The sequence below is a fragment of the Magnolia sinica genome, chromosome 5 (genome assembly GCF_029962835.1).
Source record: "Magnolia sinica isolate HGM2019 chromosome 5, MsV1, whole genome shotgun sequence".
In the NCBI taxonomy this organism is placed as follows: Eukaryota; Viridiplantae; Streptophyta; class Magnoliopsida; order Magnoliales; family Magnoliaceae; genus Magnolia; species Magnolia sinica.
The window spans coordinates 57622105-57642093 of NC_080577.1; the positions used below are offsets into that span (position 1 = coordinate 57622105).

Sequence of the window (19989 nt, forward strand, 5' to 3'; positions counted from 1 at the left end):
CGAATGCATGTAGCACAAAGTTCATGCGCGATGTGGTTGGTGGGGTCCACCTTATTTTTTGAGTAATCCACTCCGTCCATTCGTTTTTTGATATCATTTTAGGACATGAATCAAAAAATGAGGTGGATCCAAAAATCAAGTGGGCCATATGAGATGGAAAACTAGGGAAAGAGTTTTCTACCATTGAAATCTTCGTGAGCTCCACCTTGACGTTTATATGGCATCCAACCCGTTTACAAGGTCATTCCCACGGGGATAAGTGAAAAAATAAAACATTTACGCTTGATACAAAACTTCTGTGGCCTTCAAAATGTTTCAACAGTGGTGACTGAATCCCCATTGTTTCCTCTAGTGAGGCCCACGTGAGTTTTTGATCCCCTTCATTTTCTGTCGCATGTCCTAAAATGATCTTGGAAAATGGAAGGACGGAATGGATATCTCACAAACATCAAGGTGGACCCCACCTATCATCCCAGCGGCGCCGGACGCGTCCATCCATCTGTATTGCGAATGGTCGAATGCTCAAAGCACATTTTATTTTTGGGAAAGTAGCAGTCGAGCAGGGAGAGAGTTTTCGGGATTCCGAAACCCTAAATTTCCCCGAATCCCGCAAAGAAAATTGGCATTTGAATGTGGAAAGCTTAGGATTCCATTTTCGAGAAGGAGATTCAAACGACATGAAGCTCTGATTCGAATGGCCCACCAAGTAAAGCTTTCGATCAGATCCAACCCCTTTTCAGGTACCAAATCCTCCCTCTTGAAAAATCGTTACTCCTTTTTTCTTTGATTTTGTCAAATTTTTACCATGGTAGGTGGCTACAGTAGCTATCGGCGAAAAAACCGCGATAAAAGTTATAACATTGCACGATTTTTAGTGATATCATGCGATATGTAAGGATATCGGCTGATATTTAGCGATATATTGATCGATAACAGTTATTTCTTGATTTTTTTTTCCCTAAATATCTTTCGGATGGTTTCATATCGCAAGAGTGCGATACGGATAATATCGACCGATAGTATCGATATTGCGAACACTGCTCGCAACTGCCTCTCTCTTAACTTCATATTGTAGGCTTTTGCAGCTTCTCATATGCCAGCCTATTCCTCTTGCTGGTGTGTATGAGTGACCATGTGCTCCAATTCCTCTCACATGGTAAGGAGGATACAGTCTGTGCGAGAACACGGACTGCCAATAACTGTAGTGCGGGCGTGTCGACTCCGTACATTGCCCACCACTCACCTATATATCCATGAGGAGCTTGTTTTAGTTTGAAGTTTAAACGAAAAATGCAATTACCTAATTATGTTACCATACTCACATGACATCATCGTTTCAATCGATGCTTTTGCTAGTGCGGATGAGAACGTACCCCTCGCATCCCTAAACCGCAACAACTGTAAACATGGATTCACAAGTCATTATTTTTAATCGCCCATATTTCTAGAGGCTATAAGAAAAAAAATTTATTGCATTACCTGGTTACCGAAATCTGCTTGCGCTGTCGATTCTGGGAACAATTGTTCGAACGCCTCGTGGACGGCCATCGTCAAATCTTGATTCTCATGGAGCCGACATTTATAATGAAATTTGGGATTTAGGTAGTATGCTGAAACCCAAATATTAGTTACTCAGTTGTATTAACATGCAAACAGAAGTAATGCTCAAAGTACTTAGTTGTATTAACAAACTTACCGGCTTGGTGGAGTGGATGCTCAAGAGTCCCGGTCCATCGATGATATTGATCACCCACTAATACGAACTGGGGATTAAAATCATTATCCCCTCTCTCATAATTCTCATGAGCTCATACATTGACCCCATCGAAAGCCACATCTCATTATCTACGGCTCCTAGGACCTTGTACATCGGATGGAAGGAAACGACGTTGTGAACTTTTTCCCAGAGGGAACACCATCTTCAAACAGGTCTTGGCACCCTCAGTCTTCTGATTACACTCCATGTATTTCTCAGATCTGAACAAATTTCTGAGACTCACGCGGTGCCTATATAAGCTGTCTAGTGCAATGAAGTTCGTGGCGAACCGTGTCGCCTGGTCTAACGATGTCCCCTCCACAACACTCACGTATTGCAGCCAACAACCATGAGTGATTGTATATAAAGTTTGTCACTCTCCTCGCATCCTCGATGGTCTTCCTGACAGAATCTCTCTGGCTCATCTCCTCGAGCATTAAATCAATGCAGTGTGCTGCACACGGGGTTCAACAGAGATTGAACTTCTTCATCAATTTCTTTCCCGCCTTAATGAACGCACTGCCATTGTCCGTCACAACTTGGACAACATTTTGGGACCCAACATCTCTAATCACTCCTTTTAGGAGAGCATATATGCATTCATGATATTTTATTCTAGCCAATGCATCAATAGATTTGAGGAAAACCGGTTGTCCTCTACAATACACCATGAAATTGATAATGGACAATTTCGTGGGTCCTGTCCACCCATCACACATGATTGTCACCTCGAACTGCTTTCAGTTTGGCTTGAGTCCACGTACCCAAGCCTGCATCTCCTCGTGCTCCCGATCAAGGTAGACGCCTAGAATCTCTTGTAGCGTGGGAGGCTTTACACTGGGCCCGGCATGCTGCACCTCCTCAATCATATTTTTGAAGTGAGGACTGGCTGCTGCATTTGTTAGTACATGGCTCGAGATGAACAACCTAGATATAGCGCCACCCACTTTCTCCCTGAGCACCTTGCTCCACATATTTTTTAATCTTTTTTATTAACGCCTGCAATGGGTGCATCTGGGACACGAGCGCTTTGCGTGCGTTGTAGGCCATGCTTGCTACCTCCATCAAATTGTTTGCTGCTCCCACTAGCCTCATGTCAGGATGTCCCAAACGACGGCCTACTATCATCAACCCGTCTTCTTTGCTCCCCCTCCCACTCCGAAGCCCGAGACTCGCAAATTACTTGTCTAAAATCACTCCTTTCTCGAGCCGTAACACAGTCATCGGGGTACGCGATCCCCTCATCGCGTCATCATCGTGCTCGTCGATAGCACCTAGGCCCTGTCCAGTGCCTCATAGCTCCTCCCTCATATCCCTCTCCCAATCCTTTTACTGCAGCTTGCGTGACTACGCTTCAGTCAACACTCTTCTCATCTCCTCTCTCACTGGCCTTGTTACACTTGGACAGTCTTTCACATTCTTGTATTCCCCTGCCAAATGTTCCTTTAGCCTAAACACTCCCCCACTTCGTATCACTTGGCCACAATCATTGCATATGGCTCCATATTTATTCCCCTCCACTGGTTGTCCATGTTTCCACCCAATGTCCCTTGCTCCTCCTTTTCCCGATCCAGACAACATTTTGCTCGCTAGTATACAAATTTGCAATAATCGACAAAAAAAAAGAAGTGCATCGGCTCGTATTCAGTGTAATAAGCCCAAATCATTTCAAGGGCTCAGATGTTAGATCAAAACAAAATTTCATATAAATTACAATTGAGGAAAGAGTCTGCAGATTGCATACTGAGTAAACTTTATGGGGCCTATTATGATTTATACATACAACATGATGGGTCCATGTAAATAAAGGGTGGACGTTATCTCCCAACTTGTTCCCTCTGGTGTAGCCCATTTAATTAACTGATCATCCTGATTTTTGGGAATTTGGAGTAAAAATCACAGTTTCATAGGATGGACGGGTTGAATTTTACTATGTGAATGCATGTGCATGACAGACAGCCACATGGAGCAACAGGGAGAGGATTAGGTGCGGCCCCAGCCTCATCCACGACAGTGTGGTCCTTATTGTGGGCCCACCTTGATGTGTTTATTCTATATCCATGCCGTTCATCTATTTTTGTATTTAATTATAGAGTACTGAAAAAAAAAATTGAAACAGATAGTCTCAGGTGGACAATCCAAAAGGAAACAGTTGTGATTGTACGGTCCACCATTAAACACTTATTAGGACCCACGGTAATGTTTCCATAATGTTTATTTTCCATCCAACCCGTTGAAAAGGTTACATAAATCTAGATGAAGTGAAACAACAAATATCAGCTTTATACAAAACTTTTGTGGCCCATAATAAAGTTCAAGTGGACCCCACCATAGAAAATAGTGGGGACAGTGACATCTACCATTCAAAACTTCTTAGGGGCCACAGTAGTTTCCAAAGAAGCTGATATTTTTGTTTTCACTTCATCTATCTCTATGTTAACTTATGAATAGGATGGATCTCAAAAATACATCACTGTGGGCCCTATAAATGTTTCAACGGTGGGTGTGACGGCTCCCACGATTTTCTGTGGTGGGTCCACTTGAAATTTAGATCTATCTCATTCTCTTTGTAATTCCATAAAACAATGTCTACAAATGGTTGGATGGTATGGATACAACACATGCATCATGGTGGGGTCCACAGAGCTTGGTGACGTCACTTCAGTAGCCATTTGGCCACTGACCTTGTCAGTATCTAATCCGCGCCCGACTCATGCGGGTTTAGGACAGTGTGGTGGTCGGTGCTCTGTGGGCCCCACCATGATATATATGTTTCATCCATTCCGTTCATCCATTTTTACAGACCATTTTAGGGCTTTATACCAAAAATGATAGGAATATAAATCTTAGGTGAACCACACCATAGGAAAAAAATAGTGATTGGATATCCACCATTAAATTCCTCCTAAGGACCGCTGTACTGTTTATTTGACATCCAATCTGTTGATTAGGTCATACAGATCCAGATGAAGGGAAAAAACAAAGATAAGCTTGATCCAAAACTTTTATGGCCCTAAAAAAGCTTTTAATGGTTGAAGTTTATTCAACACTGTTTCCGATAATGTGGTCCATGTGAGACTGTTATATACCTCAGTTCTGGTCTCATTCTATAAAATGATGTAGAAAAATAGATGGACGGCATGGATGAAACACATTCATCATGGTGGGGCCCACAGAGCACCGACCACCAGCCATTGGCTGGTGGCAGGGGGCGTAGCCAATCCGTTTCCTTTGGCTACGGCTCTTGTCAGTAGCCAATCCACGCCGAAATCGGATTATGTACTGAGTTACTCAGTATGCTCTTATTGTACTGAGTAAACTCAGTTGGGCACACTGAATTTATGTGGTTTATCCACACCTTCCATCCGTTTTTCCATCTCATTTTAGGTGTTGAGCCCAAAATTGAAGCTTATACAAATCTCAAGTGGACCATACCACAAGAAACAGTGGAAATAATGATTTGCACCGTTGAGACCTTTCTATGCCCCACAATGATGTTTATTTTTCATCCAAACTGTTCATAAGATCAAACAAACATGGGTGAAAGGAAAAAACAAATATAATCTTGATCCAAAACTTCTGTGGCCCCCAAGAATTTTTCAACGGTATAACTTCAATTCACACTGTTTCCTGTGGTGTGGTCCATTTTAGCCTTGTATATCCTTCAGTTTTGATCTAAGGCCCTAAAATTATCTTGTAAAATGGATGGACAGATTGGATAAAATACATAAATCATGGTGGACCCCATAGAGTTTACTCAGTATGCTTAGTGTACTGAGTTACTTAGTGCGCAATCCGCTTCCATCCACGCCCATTTCAATAGCAGCGCGGGACTCGGATTTCCTTCCTGCGCTGCAAGCTCAGGTGGGGCACACTGTGATGTTTGTGAAAATTCCTCCCCATCCATCCGTTTTGTGAGTTCATTTTAGGACATGATGCTAAAAACGAACCATATCTAAAGCTCAAGTGAGCCTAAATGTGATAATTAAACGTCCACAGTTGAAATATTCGTGGGGCCACAGAAGTTTTGATTCATGCCAATATTTTTGTTTTCAGTTCATCCCAATAGTAATGATGTTATTAACGGTACGGATGGCACCTAAACATCACTGTTGAACCCAGGAAGGTTTCAACGGTAGGAATTTCCCTAACCACATTTTCCTTTAGTACGGCTCACTTGAGCTGTTGAACCAGGAAGGTTTCAACTGTGGGGTCCACCGTGATTTATGTATTTTATCCACTCCGTCCATCCATTTTAATTGATAATTTTAGGTCTTGAGCCTAAAAACGAAGTATATCCAAACCTCAAGTGGACCACACCGTAGGAAACAGTATGAATTGAACATCTACCGTTGAAAATTTCTTGGGGGCCACAAGTTTTGGATAAAACTTCTATTTGTGTTTTCCCTTCATCCATGTCTGTGTGATCTTATGAACAGGTTGGATGAGAAATAAACATCATTGTGGGCCCTAGAAAGGTTTTAACGGTGGAAATCATTATTCCAATTATTTCCAATGGTATGGTCCAGTCGATCTTTGGGTACGCTTAAATTTTGGTCTCAACCCCTAAAATAAGATGGAAAAATGGATGGACGCATGGATAGACCAGATACATTCTTGGTGGGCCCAACAGAGTGTACTCGGTACGTTAAGAGCGTACATTACTATGTACGTAATCCCATTTCACACCTGCCCGATCCCTAATTTATGTAAAACCCCGAAAATCCCTCTCCCCATCTAGAAATTTCAAAATTTCATCTCCTTACCATCAATTTCTGTAGATTTTCAACTCAAAAATCCCTCTCCCTCATCCCAAATAAGAAAAAAAAAACCCTCAAGATCTCGGCCCACAAGTTGATTCGAGAAGTTGCAGAGGATTTTTCGATGGAAAAAAAGAAATTTTTGGGGTTGAATCTTACCGGAAATTGCCGATCTGCACTCAAGGCTGTGAATTTGCGTCTTCCTTCAAATCCGGGAGAAAAAACAGGTATTTTTTGGGTTTTTTGAGATTTTATCGCCGACAACTACCCCCTTTTATTGATAAAGGGAGTTGTTGGCTATAGTTCCCACCCATAGTTGGTGGGAACAGCGAAATATCGGCGAGATTTTGAAAATACCAACAATCCGGCGAGATTATCGGCGAAACTTGGAAGCGATTTGACAAAATAGGGTTTTGGTGTCGCCAGTGCTGCGACACCGATATTATCAGCGATATTTCGATAATATCGCCGACATTTTAAACACCGGGTGTCCTATATTTTCTTGGCATACATTAGAAATATAGCGGAGTTACTCACATAAGGCTCCATATTGTTGGTAACCAAGTAATAACCTCATAATTTTCTTTCGTCCAAGTCTTAAAATTCCCATATGAAGGATTGGGAGCTTCATCTAATATATATGTGAGTTTGTCTCTACCTCTTAAGAACTTAATTGATTGAGCCCACTGCAGATAATTATTACCATTCAAATTAATGGTGGTAATTAGCATAGTATGGGATTTTTTAGGCCCCTACAATAGATTCAGAAGAAAGTTTTATGGTGAATAGTTTCCAGATCAACATAGCTCAAAGAAGGCATAAACAATTAAACTTTAATATTGCATATCATAAAATTCCTGGATTCATGCACAAGATACCTTCATAGGACTAAAGCATATTGATGTAGGACCGCCATGCACTTGTATGCGAAATGACCCGTACCTCCACACTCATAACATCTCTAGTGACTACCACTGCCAGGATTGGCACCAAGGACACCTTTGCCCTTATCATCGTTAGGCTTAGGTGGTGCACTAGCCTGCGCCCTAGGTTGACTTCCAATGTTAGGCTTGGTTCCCTGAAAACCATATCTAAGCTGAGTGTCTCGGGACTTAAAGCACCTCATGACAGGAGACTTTAGGTAAAGCTCTAACTCCTGGACAACTTGGTAAGCCTGATCCAAGTCACCCACTGCATGGGTTATAAGCTCACGTTGCAGATCCATGTGAAGACCCACCTTGAAATGCGCCAACGTCACTAAGGGATCTTCTTGAATATCACACCGCATCATGTACTCCTCAAAATTTGCGATGTAATCTGCAACTGATATAGATCCTTGGCGTAATGCTTGCCGGTGAACTAGGAGCTTTTGACCGTAAGAAAGAGGAAGATATTTTTCCTTTAATAGCTCCATCTCTACCCAATGTGCGACTGGGACACCTCCTGATCTCTCGATCCTACGCTCCGTATTTGTCCAAAACAATTTAGCTTGACCCACAAGCTTCATCTTTGGAAACCGCACTTGTCGGTTCTCAGACATCTCATACCATTTGAAATAATGGTCCATGTCCGCTAACCAATCAAGGAATGATTTAGGGTCAAGACGGCTATCAAAACTAGTACTTTAACGCACTTTAAGACCCTCTCATCAACATCATAACGGTCTTGATACTCGACAGTGGGTTGCGGATTTTGTACCCCTCCACGTCCTACCCCTCAGCCACGTGCTCCACGACCTCTACAATGATTTCCTACCCATTCCTCAACTACTCCCCCTATGTGAGACTGTTCATCCCCTCCAATGTCAGAGATTTCTTTTAAGGACACTTCTATCTGATCCATACAGGTATTTGTGTTCCTAGATTGCGCCTCGATGGCAGCCAAACGTTGGTTGATCATGTTCATCATCTCAGTCAACTACTCCATGTTCAAGATCGGGTGTAGACCAAACCCTTTACCAGTCCGAGTGGGCATACACAATAAGACTCAACTTAGGTTTCCTAAAACACAACTCTAGGAGATTGTTTTGACACAAGACTATGGACACCGACAATCCTAACCTTTAGAATGATGCAAATGTGGAAAATTTCAGATCTAGACTTTTTTTATTTTTTATTTTTATTTTAATGATGCAAATGTGAAAATTTCAGATATAGACTCTATATGATATGCATGGGACCCTAGAAAAATAAAAATCTAGACTCTTGATAACTCGATCTAAGACAACCCAATGTAAGAACCGGACTCTGATACCAAAAATTGATGTAGGACGGCCTAATCCAACCTTAAATGAACGTGGTTTTTGAAAGAAATAGATTTATGCAATCTTTAAAAACAAATAAAAAAATCAGCCTTATACATCATAAACACAAGAAAGAAATAAGGTTAATGCAGCAATGATTATGGCCATCCATCACAAACACAAAGTATTGAATCTTAAAATTTGAATTTAGTCGGATCCAGCGAAAGATAGAACTTTCATCTTGCAATAGGTCTATCTAACGATCCAAGTGGATTTTCTAATCTGGAAAATTCAGGAAAAAAATTTGGTGGTTTAAATTTAGGCTTTGGGTGATGGGATTTGAAGAATGTCAAAATACGTATATGTGGGGATGAAAATCTTTTAAGATCTAATGATTTAGATAAAAAGAAACAGGATCGGCTTCTAGATCTAAAGATTTTAGGAGAAAAGGAAGAAAATAGGGTTAAAGAAAAGAGTACCTTGGGAAAAAAAGAAGGAGAGAGAAGTAGAGGATGGGAAATTACTTCCTTGTGCCTCATGTCCTCTTCCAATCACTGAAAGTCGAAGACGAAATCGTCAGAAGCAAAAGCTCTCTTTTTTTCTTTTTTCTTTTTTCTTAAAAATAAAAAAATAAAAATAAAAAACAAAAAAAAAACATAACATAGTATTCTCTAGGTTTAGGGTAAAACACCCTTATAAATTCGTAATTACATGAAATTACCAAAATATCCTTACTAAAAAAAGTTTTAAAAAAAAAGAAATTCACACAAATTGTGCACATACTGTCTCAAAACTTAAATAAATCAAATGTTCATAAACGAAATTCAAATTCAAGATGCCCGATGGGCCCCGATGATGGCGCTGTGAAGATGGTGCAATGAAGGTGGGCCGTGACGATCCAACAGTCCGGATCACACCATCGTTCACAATCCAACGGTCCAAATATCTCATTCAAGCAACTTCCACGTGTCATGAACACATGTGTAAGGTCTTCAACCTATAGAGACCTGACCCGTACCCGTCATTTAATCACATTGACACAGGTAACGCACGGCTCCTGCATTGATATACTTTGAATGGCCTAATGTCCACATTATTTTCTCTCTATCTCTGTTTTTTTTTTAAAATTTTTTTTTATCACAAAATCCAATGAGGGAGAGGGTCACACGCCCACCCTCTTTTATAGCTCCAAAAAAGTTCAAAAATTACAATAAACACCATGTTTTGTGAATTTTGACGAAAATAACTATAGTCTAACTAAAATCAACTAAAAACATTCATAATGGTGTCCAAACATAACATAAACAAAACTAAATTCTATAAACTGAAAAAATATAAGAAAACTAGTGTGGACGTTCCACGATCAATGGCCCGATCATATGATCCAACGGTGCGATCACGGGTACTCTCCTAGCCACAAGGAAATTGGTGTGGCCCACCTCCTACTCTGATACGTACGCAAGGGTGTATGTGAAGTGATGTTCTCATCACATATACACCACGATTTTGGTATATGGTTAAATATGGAGTGTCATGCCCTGAATTCAGCACTCTGGCATACTTGACCTCGATCCCGCTCGCAAGAGCATGACTCGATAATTCTACCATTCTCGTTAACATTCTCATAATAAAGTTATCGTAAACATCCATATCAAAGGAAATATTGACTACATTCATTCCATAATAAGTCTAAGATAAAATCCAATTACATTCCACATCTAAAATTTATTACATAACTATTCAACATGTAAGAAATAAAAATAAATAAGAAAGGCTCAGTCTTTTAATGTGCTAATGTGATCCTTGACATGAAATTTACACTCATAAGATGGTGCAAAGTGTCTAGATTTTGGAGTATGCAAATGGCCAAAGTTTTCCATCCTTTGGGTACAAAAAGGCGGCCCACTTTGATCTCATTCTAAAAATAAAACAAAAAAGGCATGTGTAGAGGTCTACTCACATGACGATGTGAATGATCGTCATGTGAATGATGATGAATGGGTGATGATGTGGCCCACATGTCCCACCCTTCTCTCTCTCTCTCTCTCTCTCTCTCTCTCTCTCTCTCTCTCTCTCTGTTGCTCCTCACGTCAAATGAAATGTGAGAGAGGGGGCCTTAGGTCTCTTCTTAAATAAAGGTGAGAGGGGAAGTCTTTAAGGGCCTGTTTGGTGCAAGGGATTAGAGTGTATTACAAGGGATTGATGTGCCTTTTTGCAATAAATGCACTTGGCAGTGTATTGTCTCCTTACTCCATGGGAGTCGGCCAATTCTACACGGTGTTTGGGTCACCTACCAGGCATGGTTTTATATCTTGTTTTGATTCCATACCATGTTTGGTCGAATGCGGAAAACAACTTACATACCCACAACTGTGTTTGTAAACAACATAGTTACATTGGATAACAGTAGCCCTACTATTACACAATGTTTGGGGGTAACTATAATGACTTCGAATTCCACCCAAGGCCCAACAAAGGTTTTTGAAGTGGATTGCATGTGATGGGAGACGGTCCCGTTGCCATATAAATCATGCCTACATGTGGCAAAGCATAAAATTTGGGATGCAACAGCTCATGTCACTTTGATCGGACAATCCAAACCGTTCGTATAGATGGACACTTGTCATTAGAAATATGGGCTCCAGATATTTTCTCTTCAATCGTCCATTTAACTGTGAAGCTTGTTAGATGGGGCGCGGATTAGATACTGACAAGTTCAGTAGCCAAATTGCTACTGAAGTGACGTCACCAAGCTGTGGACCCCACCCTGATGCATGTGTTGTATCCATACCGTCCATCCATTTGGAGATATCTTTTTATGGCATGAAAAAAATAATGAGATAGATCTAAAGTTCAAGTGGACCCCACCATAGAAAACGCCGTTCAAAACTTCTTAGGGCCACATAAGTTTTCAATCAAGCTTATATTTTTGTTTTTACTTCATCTATCTCTATGTTAACTTATGAATAGGTTGGATTTAAAAATACATCATGGTGGGCTCTATAAATGTTTCAACGGTGGGTGTGACTGATCCCATGGTTTTCTGTTGTGGGTCCACTTGAACTTTAGATCTATCTCATTCCTTTTCTCATGCCATAAAACGATCTCTACAAATGGTTGGACGGTATGGATACAACACATGCATCATGGTGGGATCCACAGAGCTTGGTGATGTCACTTTAGTAGCGATCTGGCTACTGACCTTCAGTATCTAATCCGCGCCCTGTTAGATGGACCATTTGAGGTTTTTTTTTTTTTTTTTTTTAAGAACCGTCTAGTTGTAAGATATTGATAAACAGGTTAAAACCTTGTAACTTGGGAGATTCTTTGGACATCACAAGTGATGCAGGACATGAAATTCAAGTATGATGTGCAAGATTTCAAGCTTTAGATCACACTAGTTCAGAAACAATTACACAAAATTCCACATCCCACACAAAAGTTCAAACACTCACTCAAGGGGAATCTTATGCGGATCCAGGCCTACACATGCTAGGGACGAATCAATCAAAATTATAAACCAAACAAGAATCAAAGGAGGGTAAATTCATCTACACATACATAGAAATAATTCCCTCAATCCAAGGGATTTAGAAATTTCAATTCGGGGAACCCTAAGGTTGAAGAAAGGGCATAAAATTGGAGATTTGAGTAATTTAGGATTAAGTTTAGGGATTTTGGGTGAAAGAGGAGTGAAAGAGAGGAGAGAGACGAACCAGAGAAGTACCACACGTGTGGACAGCAACAATAGCCCAGACGCACATGCGTGTGATCTCGGCCGCATGTGTGTGGGGCCTACTATTCAGAAAAAGGCTACCTTGACCCTGGTCGGCCAGGGGTGGACTCCAAAACGCCCAAATCTCAACTCGATTTGATGCACGGTTTGTGCGTGATGCTCCGCCGAAGTTTCAACCCTCCTGTAGGGCCAGATTCTGGAAATCTGTTGTAGATGGGGAAACGCCTGCAAATATTGATGGATTTGCAAATGGAATGCTTGTACGAGAAGATAAATATGGATGGAAGGTGAGGACGAATCGGGATAGGTGTGGCTTCGCACCATGGTAGTCAACCCTTCGAAGAGGGGAGGGTCTCACACCTAATTGAATCTCCACAACTCAGAAATTTAGAGGAGCAGAAAAACTAATGGGGACATCACGGGCACACGCACACACGCCGCCCCTACGCACGTAAGGAAGGAGAGGGAGGGCCCCACTGTCGATCTGGCGCGATGACGACGTCCAGGGAGGGCATCCTAGTTAGAAGACGGAGTTTTGGTTCATTAGAGTGGGCTCGATAATCAAGTAAAACCCATCATGAGATCTCATGATCGGGGCACTAGTCGGATTGATTTCATATTTTAGGTTTTGATTATTTATGTTATTTAGAATATCATGAACGCTTTAGATTTCTTTGATTAGTTTTTATTTTGATTTACTTAATCGCCAAGTAATAGGTTGCGCACATGGTGCGAGTTTTGGGGTATAGGGTTTTCCCTATAAATAGGCACCCCTTGTAGTTCTTTTAATTCATTCAAGTTTAATAAAAATTCCTGCAAGTTTTTTTCTACTCTCTAACTATCGTGGTGCGAAGCCACGTTTATTCCAATCCGCCCCTCCATCTTATTTCATCCATCCTTCGATATCTTCGCCTCAAATCCACTTGTTTTGCAGCTGTTTGTCTTTCTACAGGCAGTTTCCAGAATCTGACCCTGCAGGAGGGCTGAAACTTCGACGGAGCACCACGCCTCAACCGTACGTCGAATCGTCATCAAATTTGGAGGGTTTGGAGACTCCCCTGGCCAACCAAGGCCAAGAAGTCCCTTTTGGGACTCGGGCCTCCTCCACACGTGCGGCCCCCTACTGCGCACTTGCCCCGGTACCCTGCCCCGCTACCTGTATGCGGGATGTGTTCCAAGTTCAAGATTTCCTTCTCTTTTCCCTTTTTCTTACCTAGTTTCATAACCCTAGTCCTAGTTTGCATTATCCATAATTTGTTTCCCTTTTTTTTTTTCTAATCCAAGGGTTCCTCGAATTGAAATTGGGGAATCCCTTGCATTAGGGGCTGATTACTATGCATGTGTGGCTGAATTCTATTTCCCTTTGAGTATCGTTTGGCTTATAATTTTTATTGTTCCAGCCCTAGCCCGTGTAGGCCTGGACTCACATAGATTCCCCTTAATTGAATGTTTGGACTTTCATGTGGGATATGGAATTTGTGTAGTTGTTTCTGAACTAATGTGATCTTAAGCCTGAATTCCTGCACATCATATTTGAATTTCAAGTCATGCATCAAATTTGGTATTAGAGCTTAGGGTTCTTATAGGGGAATACATTACATGTTTAGGGTTAGTTTGTTTGAGTCCTTCATGCATCTAGTTTCATCACATATAGCTGTTTAGAAGCCCGTAGTCCCTGATATTAGTTGTTGAAATTTCTGTTAGCAGGGAGTTAGCAATTCACATTGCTGTAACTTTCTGTTATTCCCGTATTTCGCCAACTATGATGCTGGATTTTAGTAACACTGCGTAGTTTCCCTCATATAGTCTCCTAGCATCATTTAGTCCTATCTAGTTGCATATAGTCGTCATAGAAAGTCCTTAGGTGGAGTTAGCAAGTGTATGCCCACACGTATGAGTCATAGTTTTGGTTTGCACCCTACTGTAAACATGGAGCAACTGCTAGAGTCACTAAACAAATTATCCCAGCAGATCGAGTCTGTGGGTAAGCGCTTGGAACAACATATAGACCAACGCTTTGATCAATTTGATGTGTGCATTACCCAACTAAAGGCCTCCGTCGGGACAACCCCCCCCCCCCCCATTGGGGTAGATGTTCAATCTCAGGCAGGTGGCCAGGAGGATAAACCAATGAATGGAGTAGGCCAAGGGTCAGTTATGGGCGTGCACCTGTGCACCCACCCTATGAGGAACATCAAGACCATTATTTTAAGGGGTACAACATGTGTGGCCTTGTGGCTGGAGAGAGTGCACCAGAGGCTAGTGTAGAGTTACCCACTAAGGCCATTCCGATAGTGGATGAGTTTCATGATATCTGTCCTGATGATCTACCGGATGAGTCTCCCCATAGGAGGGATATAGAGCACACCAGAACATGGGACACCGTTATACCTACAGCCGAATTTGCGTTTAATAGTTTCGTCGATAGGTCCACAGGTCTCAGTCCTTATGAAGTCGTTAGTGGTTATAAACTTGGAAAACCTATTGATCTTATCCCTATGTCACTGTCCCATAAGCCGTCAGAGCCTGCAGAGTCTTTTGCGCATCACATTCATTCATGACATCAAAAAATCAGGCAGAAGATCACTACTAGTAATGAACATTACAAATTTTCTGCAGACCAGCATAAACATTTCAAAGAATTCAATATTAGGGATTCTGTGATGGTCCGCATCAGGCCCGAGCGGTATCCTCCGCAGGCCGTTTGTAAGTTACACGCGCGTAGCGCTAGACCCTTCAAAATTATAAAACGAAACGGTCTCAATGCGTATGAGGTAGATTTTCCACCTTCCATGGGAATTAGTTCCGCATTCAATGTGGAGGATCTAGTTACTTTTCAGGGGACCACTGATACTTTGTCCGGTCCTTCGCCCACCCATCCTGATTCCCCAGATTTATCCCTTGATCCATGGCCCCCTCCCAACCTATCTTCCCAGCCCCTAACTCCCATACCTACCCTTCTCGACCCATTTTTCCAGCCTCTACGTCCCATACCTACCCATCCCAACCTACTTTCTTAGCCTCTACCTCCCATACCTACCCATCCCAACCTACTTTTCCAGCCTCTACCTCCCATACTTACCCTTCTCGACCCATTTTTCCAGCTCTACGTCCCATACCTACCCGTCTCAACCCATTTTCTCAGCCTCTACCTCTCATACCTACTCTTTCTAATCTTTCTTCCCAGCCTCTATCTCCCATACCTAACCTTCACACACCCAAAGAGGAAATAGAGGATATCATGGACCAATAGATAGTTTTAATGTCGGACGGCAGGATTCAGAAGTACCTGGTTAAATGGAAGTCACGCCCAGCTTCAGACAACACGTGGCTCACTGAGGAGAAGCTTTAGAGACTTGATCTTAATATCCTGGAGCGGTTCAGGAGTTTTATTTCGCTAGTGGCAAAATTTTTGCAGTCTGTGAGAATTGATGGGGACATCACGTGCACACACGCACGCACGCCGCCCCTACGCACGTACGGAAGGAGAGGGAGGGCCCCACCGTCGATCTGGCTCAATGACGACGTCTAGGGAGGGCCCCCTAGTTAGAAGACGGAGTTTTGGTTCATTAGAGTGGGCCCGATAATCAAGTAAAGTCCATCATGGGATCTCATGATTGGGGCCCACTAGTCGGATTGATTTCATATTTTAGGTATTGATTATTTATGTTATTTAGAATATCATGAACGCTTTAGATTTCTTTGATTAATTTTTATTTTGGTTTACTTAATCGCCAAGTAATAGGTTGCGCACATAGCGCGAGTTTTGGGGTATAGGGTTTTCCGTATAAATAGGTACCCCTTGTAGTTCTTTTGATTCATTCAAGTTTAATAAAAATTCCTGCAAGTTTTTTTCTACTCTCTGAGTTTCTGAGTTGTGGAAATTTTCAAGTGGGTGCGAAGCCCTCCCTTTTCGAAGGGCTAACTACCATGGTGCGAAGTCACGTTTATCCCAATCCACCTTCCATCTTATTTCATCCATCCTTCGATCATCTTCGCCTTAAATCCACTTGTTTTGCAGCTGTTTGTCTTTCTACAGCTAGTTTCCAGAATCTGGCCCTGCAAGAGGGCTGAAACTTCGACGGAGCACCGCGCCTCAACCGTATGTCGGATCATCATCAAATTTTGAGGGTTTGGAGACCCCCCCTGGCCAATCAAGGCCAAGAAGTCCCTTTTGGGATTCGGGCCTCCTCCACACGTGCGGCCCCCTATTGCGCACGTGCCCCGGTACGCTGCCCCACTGCCCGCACGCGGGATCTGTTTCAGATTCAGGATTTTCTTCTCTTTTCCTTTTTTATTGCCTAGTTTCATAACCCTAGTCCTAGTTTGCATTATCCATAATTTGTTTCCCCTTTTTTTTCCCTTATCCTAGGGTTCCTCGAATTGAAATTGGGGAATCCCTTGGATTAGGGGCTGATTACTATGCATGTGTGGCTGAATTCGATTTCCTTTTAAGTATCGTTTCGCTTATAATTTTTATTGTTCCAGCCCTAGCCTGTGTAGGCTTTGACTCGCATAGATTCCACTTAATTGAATGTTTGGACTTTCATGTGGGATATGGAATTTGTGTAGTTGTTTCTGAACTAATGTGATCTTAAGCCTGAATTCTTGCACATTATCTTTGAATTTCATGTCTTACATAAAAAACGCAGCAATTTTATTAATCTTCATTGAGGGGAAAAAAAAGAAGTTACAAGGGGTGCCTATTTATGATAAAACCTTATACCCCAAAACGCGCGCCATGTGCGCAACCTATTACTTAGAGACAGAGTAATAAAAAATAGCAACTAATCAAAGCAATTTAAAACATCCATGATATTCCTAATAACAATAATAAACAAAACCCAAAATACTAGATTAGTTAGAACAGTGGGTCACGATCATGAGAACTCATGGTGGGATTCACATGACTATCGAGTCCACTCCACAAACCAAAACGCAATCCTCTGACTAGGAAGCCCTTCTTGGACGTCGTCATCTATCCAAATCGATGGTGGGGCCCTCCTCCTTGCGTACTTGTGTAGGGGGCATGCATGTGCACATGATGTCCCCATCAACAAGGATGACAAAATCCATCAGATGAATGGCTCGGATCACCTAAACATGACCCCTATTTTCTACGAATTGTTACATCAGTAGGGCCCACATCACCACTAGCAACCCAAATTAGTGGGCCACGGTAATCTGCATCACCAATGAAAAATCCGAACAGTTCACCAAACAAGAAAAGTGTTAAGGCTTGAGATAACATATATTAAGTGTTAATCCTAGTTATCATAAATAGTCTTAACGGGAAGTGTCTGATTCAATTTGGCGTTTGATGAATTCCCCGAGCTTCTTCTCGAACTATGACCTCATGCCCTTCTTTGATGATGTGGATGAAGAGGAAGATGACAATGAGATCGATGCTACATTGCTGCCGAACCCTGACATGATCTTCGAGTCAAGCCACAACTGGGGTAGAACTTGGCAGATGCCTACTTCGACTTCTTGACTGAGTGAAGGGAAAGCTGAGAGGAGAAGAAAATTACAACAATTAACATGCTTTTATGTGTCCTTGTTGGATACGCGGTGATTGCATGCGGATGCTCTTTTTGTTTTTTGGGCTGCGTCTGGATTAGGTGAAATGAAAATGAGGAAAGTAAGAAATAGTTAATGAAGTAAACGAGTGCACAAAGTTCAAATAATCATGGAGGATTTTGGGGTACATCCAGACAGACCACCGAGTTATTATTGGCCAACAGATTGGGAAGTACCTTTAACCCGCAGCCATGCATGCATCATCTCATGCACCAGGATCTATCCAGTCAGTAATCTGTAGGCAGATAACATTTTTTTTTTTCTTTTCTATATGGTTCTTTTCTATATGGGTAAACTATAAGCTGTTGAGTGGCTTTTGCAGGTGAAATCTTAATTGTAAGTTGGACAGTAGATATATTTTCAAATTCCCAAAATACCTATAACTTCATTTAAAATGTCTTTCCATGTCCTTTCAATACACAGGTTGGACTGCCTAGGAAAGCTAATTCGGGGGTAAAATTGTCTACTGCTACTCGTGTTATATATGGGTTACATGCTGTCTTTGTTAAAGGTCAGTTCTAGGTGTGCAGAAATTAGTTATTGTCCAGTGGTAGACTTGAAGTGCCTGAGTGGTGGTCCGGTCCTTTAGTATTTAATGAAAGGGAACCAAGTGAAGGATACTCAAAATTGGTTTCTTTGCTACTTAGAAATTATGTGTCCTTATCGCAGTTAAAAGCTGAATCTTTGCCAATGGGTCTAAGATGGAATAATTGGAGCTTGGCACTGGCTTGATATCAAACTGTTACACAGGGACTCCATTGCCTTAGCAAATAGCTTTACTAGATATTGAGCTATTCCATTTTTGCATTTGAACCCTTCAAAGAGCTTGGAGAAGTAATTTAGATGGTCGACTTTCAAATCATTATCATTGAATTACCCAAACTGGGTTATGATTACCAGATTTTGGGGAAAAGACCAAATTATCCTTGAAGATCAGCACAGTGATTTGACAGGATTAATTTAATAACTCATTTCCCTTATCGCTGATAACATCAGTAGGGCTGTTAGTGGCCTGGGCTTGCCTGTCGGGCTACTGGGCTTCGCCTGCATCAGGCTGGGCTTGGGCTGAAATACTAGGCTCACACGTTTATGATCAGGCCGGGCTCTAGCTACGTTTAAGAGCCCGTCAGCCTGGCCTGATACTGGCCAGGCCCGTATGTGGTTTAAGTGCATTTATGTCAATGTCATGCACGATTGGGCATGCCTAAGAAACAGCCTAGATCATGCACAAAAGAGGGAGGCTGGGCTCAGGCTTGGCCCATGCATAATCATCATGGGCTGGGCTCAGGCCTGTTTGCTTTTGCCAATCATGGTCTAGGACGGGCTTAGGCCTGGGTTTTACTTTGCAGACAGGGCTTTGGCAGATCTTGGCCCGGCTAAAACCTGGCCTGTTGCTAGCCCTAGATATGAGGACTATAACTCCAGAAGCTTCATCCTTGAGCCCGACACACACACACACGCGCGTGCGCGCGCGCGTGCACCATGCATGCCAAGTAGCATATGTATTCATGATCTGGCCATATCATAGGGTGGGCCCCAAGGTGAATGTTCCTAAGATGAAAAGTCCAGCTGAGTCCATTTATCTGGTTTATCACTGTGTAGAAAGAAATTGACGGTTACAAAAATGATAACCAACAGTCTACATTCAACGTGCATATCTTGCTTACCTGCTGAATGGGCTGGTCTTATTTTTAGGATAGGAGACAACAATGGTGACCACCCTGTGAATGTATAGTTCCTGCACATGCGCATGGTGACACATGTAGTATGCTCGTGTTTGGCACTTGAAGATGGGATGTCTGGAAGTAAAACGTGTCCTAATGATTCGACATTAACAAAGCATGCAATGCACAAACTATCCTATATAGAGCACCCCCTTTAACTGTTTAAATTACAATTTGTCCTCTAAGAACTT

The 19989-nt window shown here is 42.0% G+C and overlaps 1 protein-coding gene across 1 annotated transcript in view; it reads left to right on the forward strand.

Annotated features, from left to right (window-relative positions):
- The window catches only part of LOC131246063 (uncharacterized), a 109897-nt gene that overhangs the window by 73316 nt on the left and 16592 nt on the right, over positions 1-19989 (forward strand). The gene's annotated exons all lie outside the window — the stretch shown is intronic.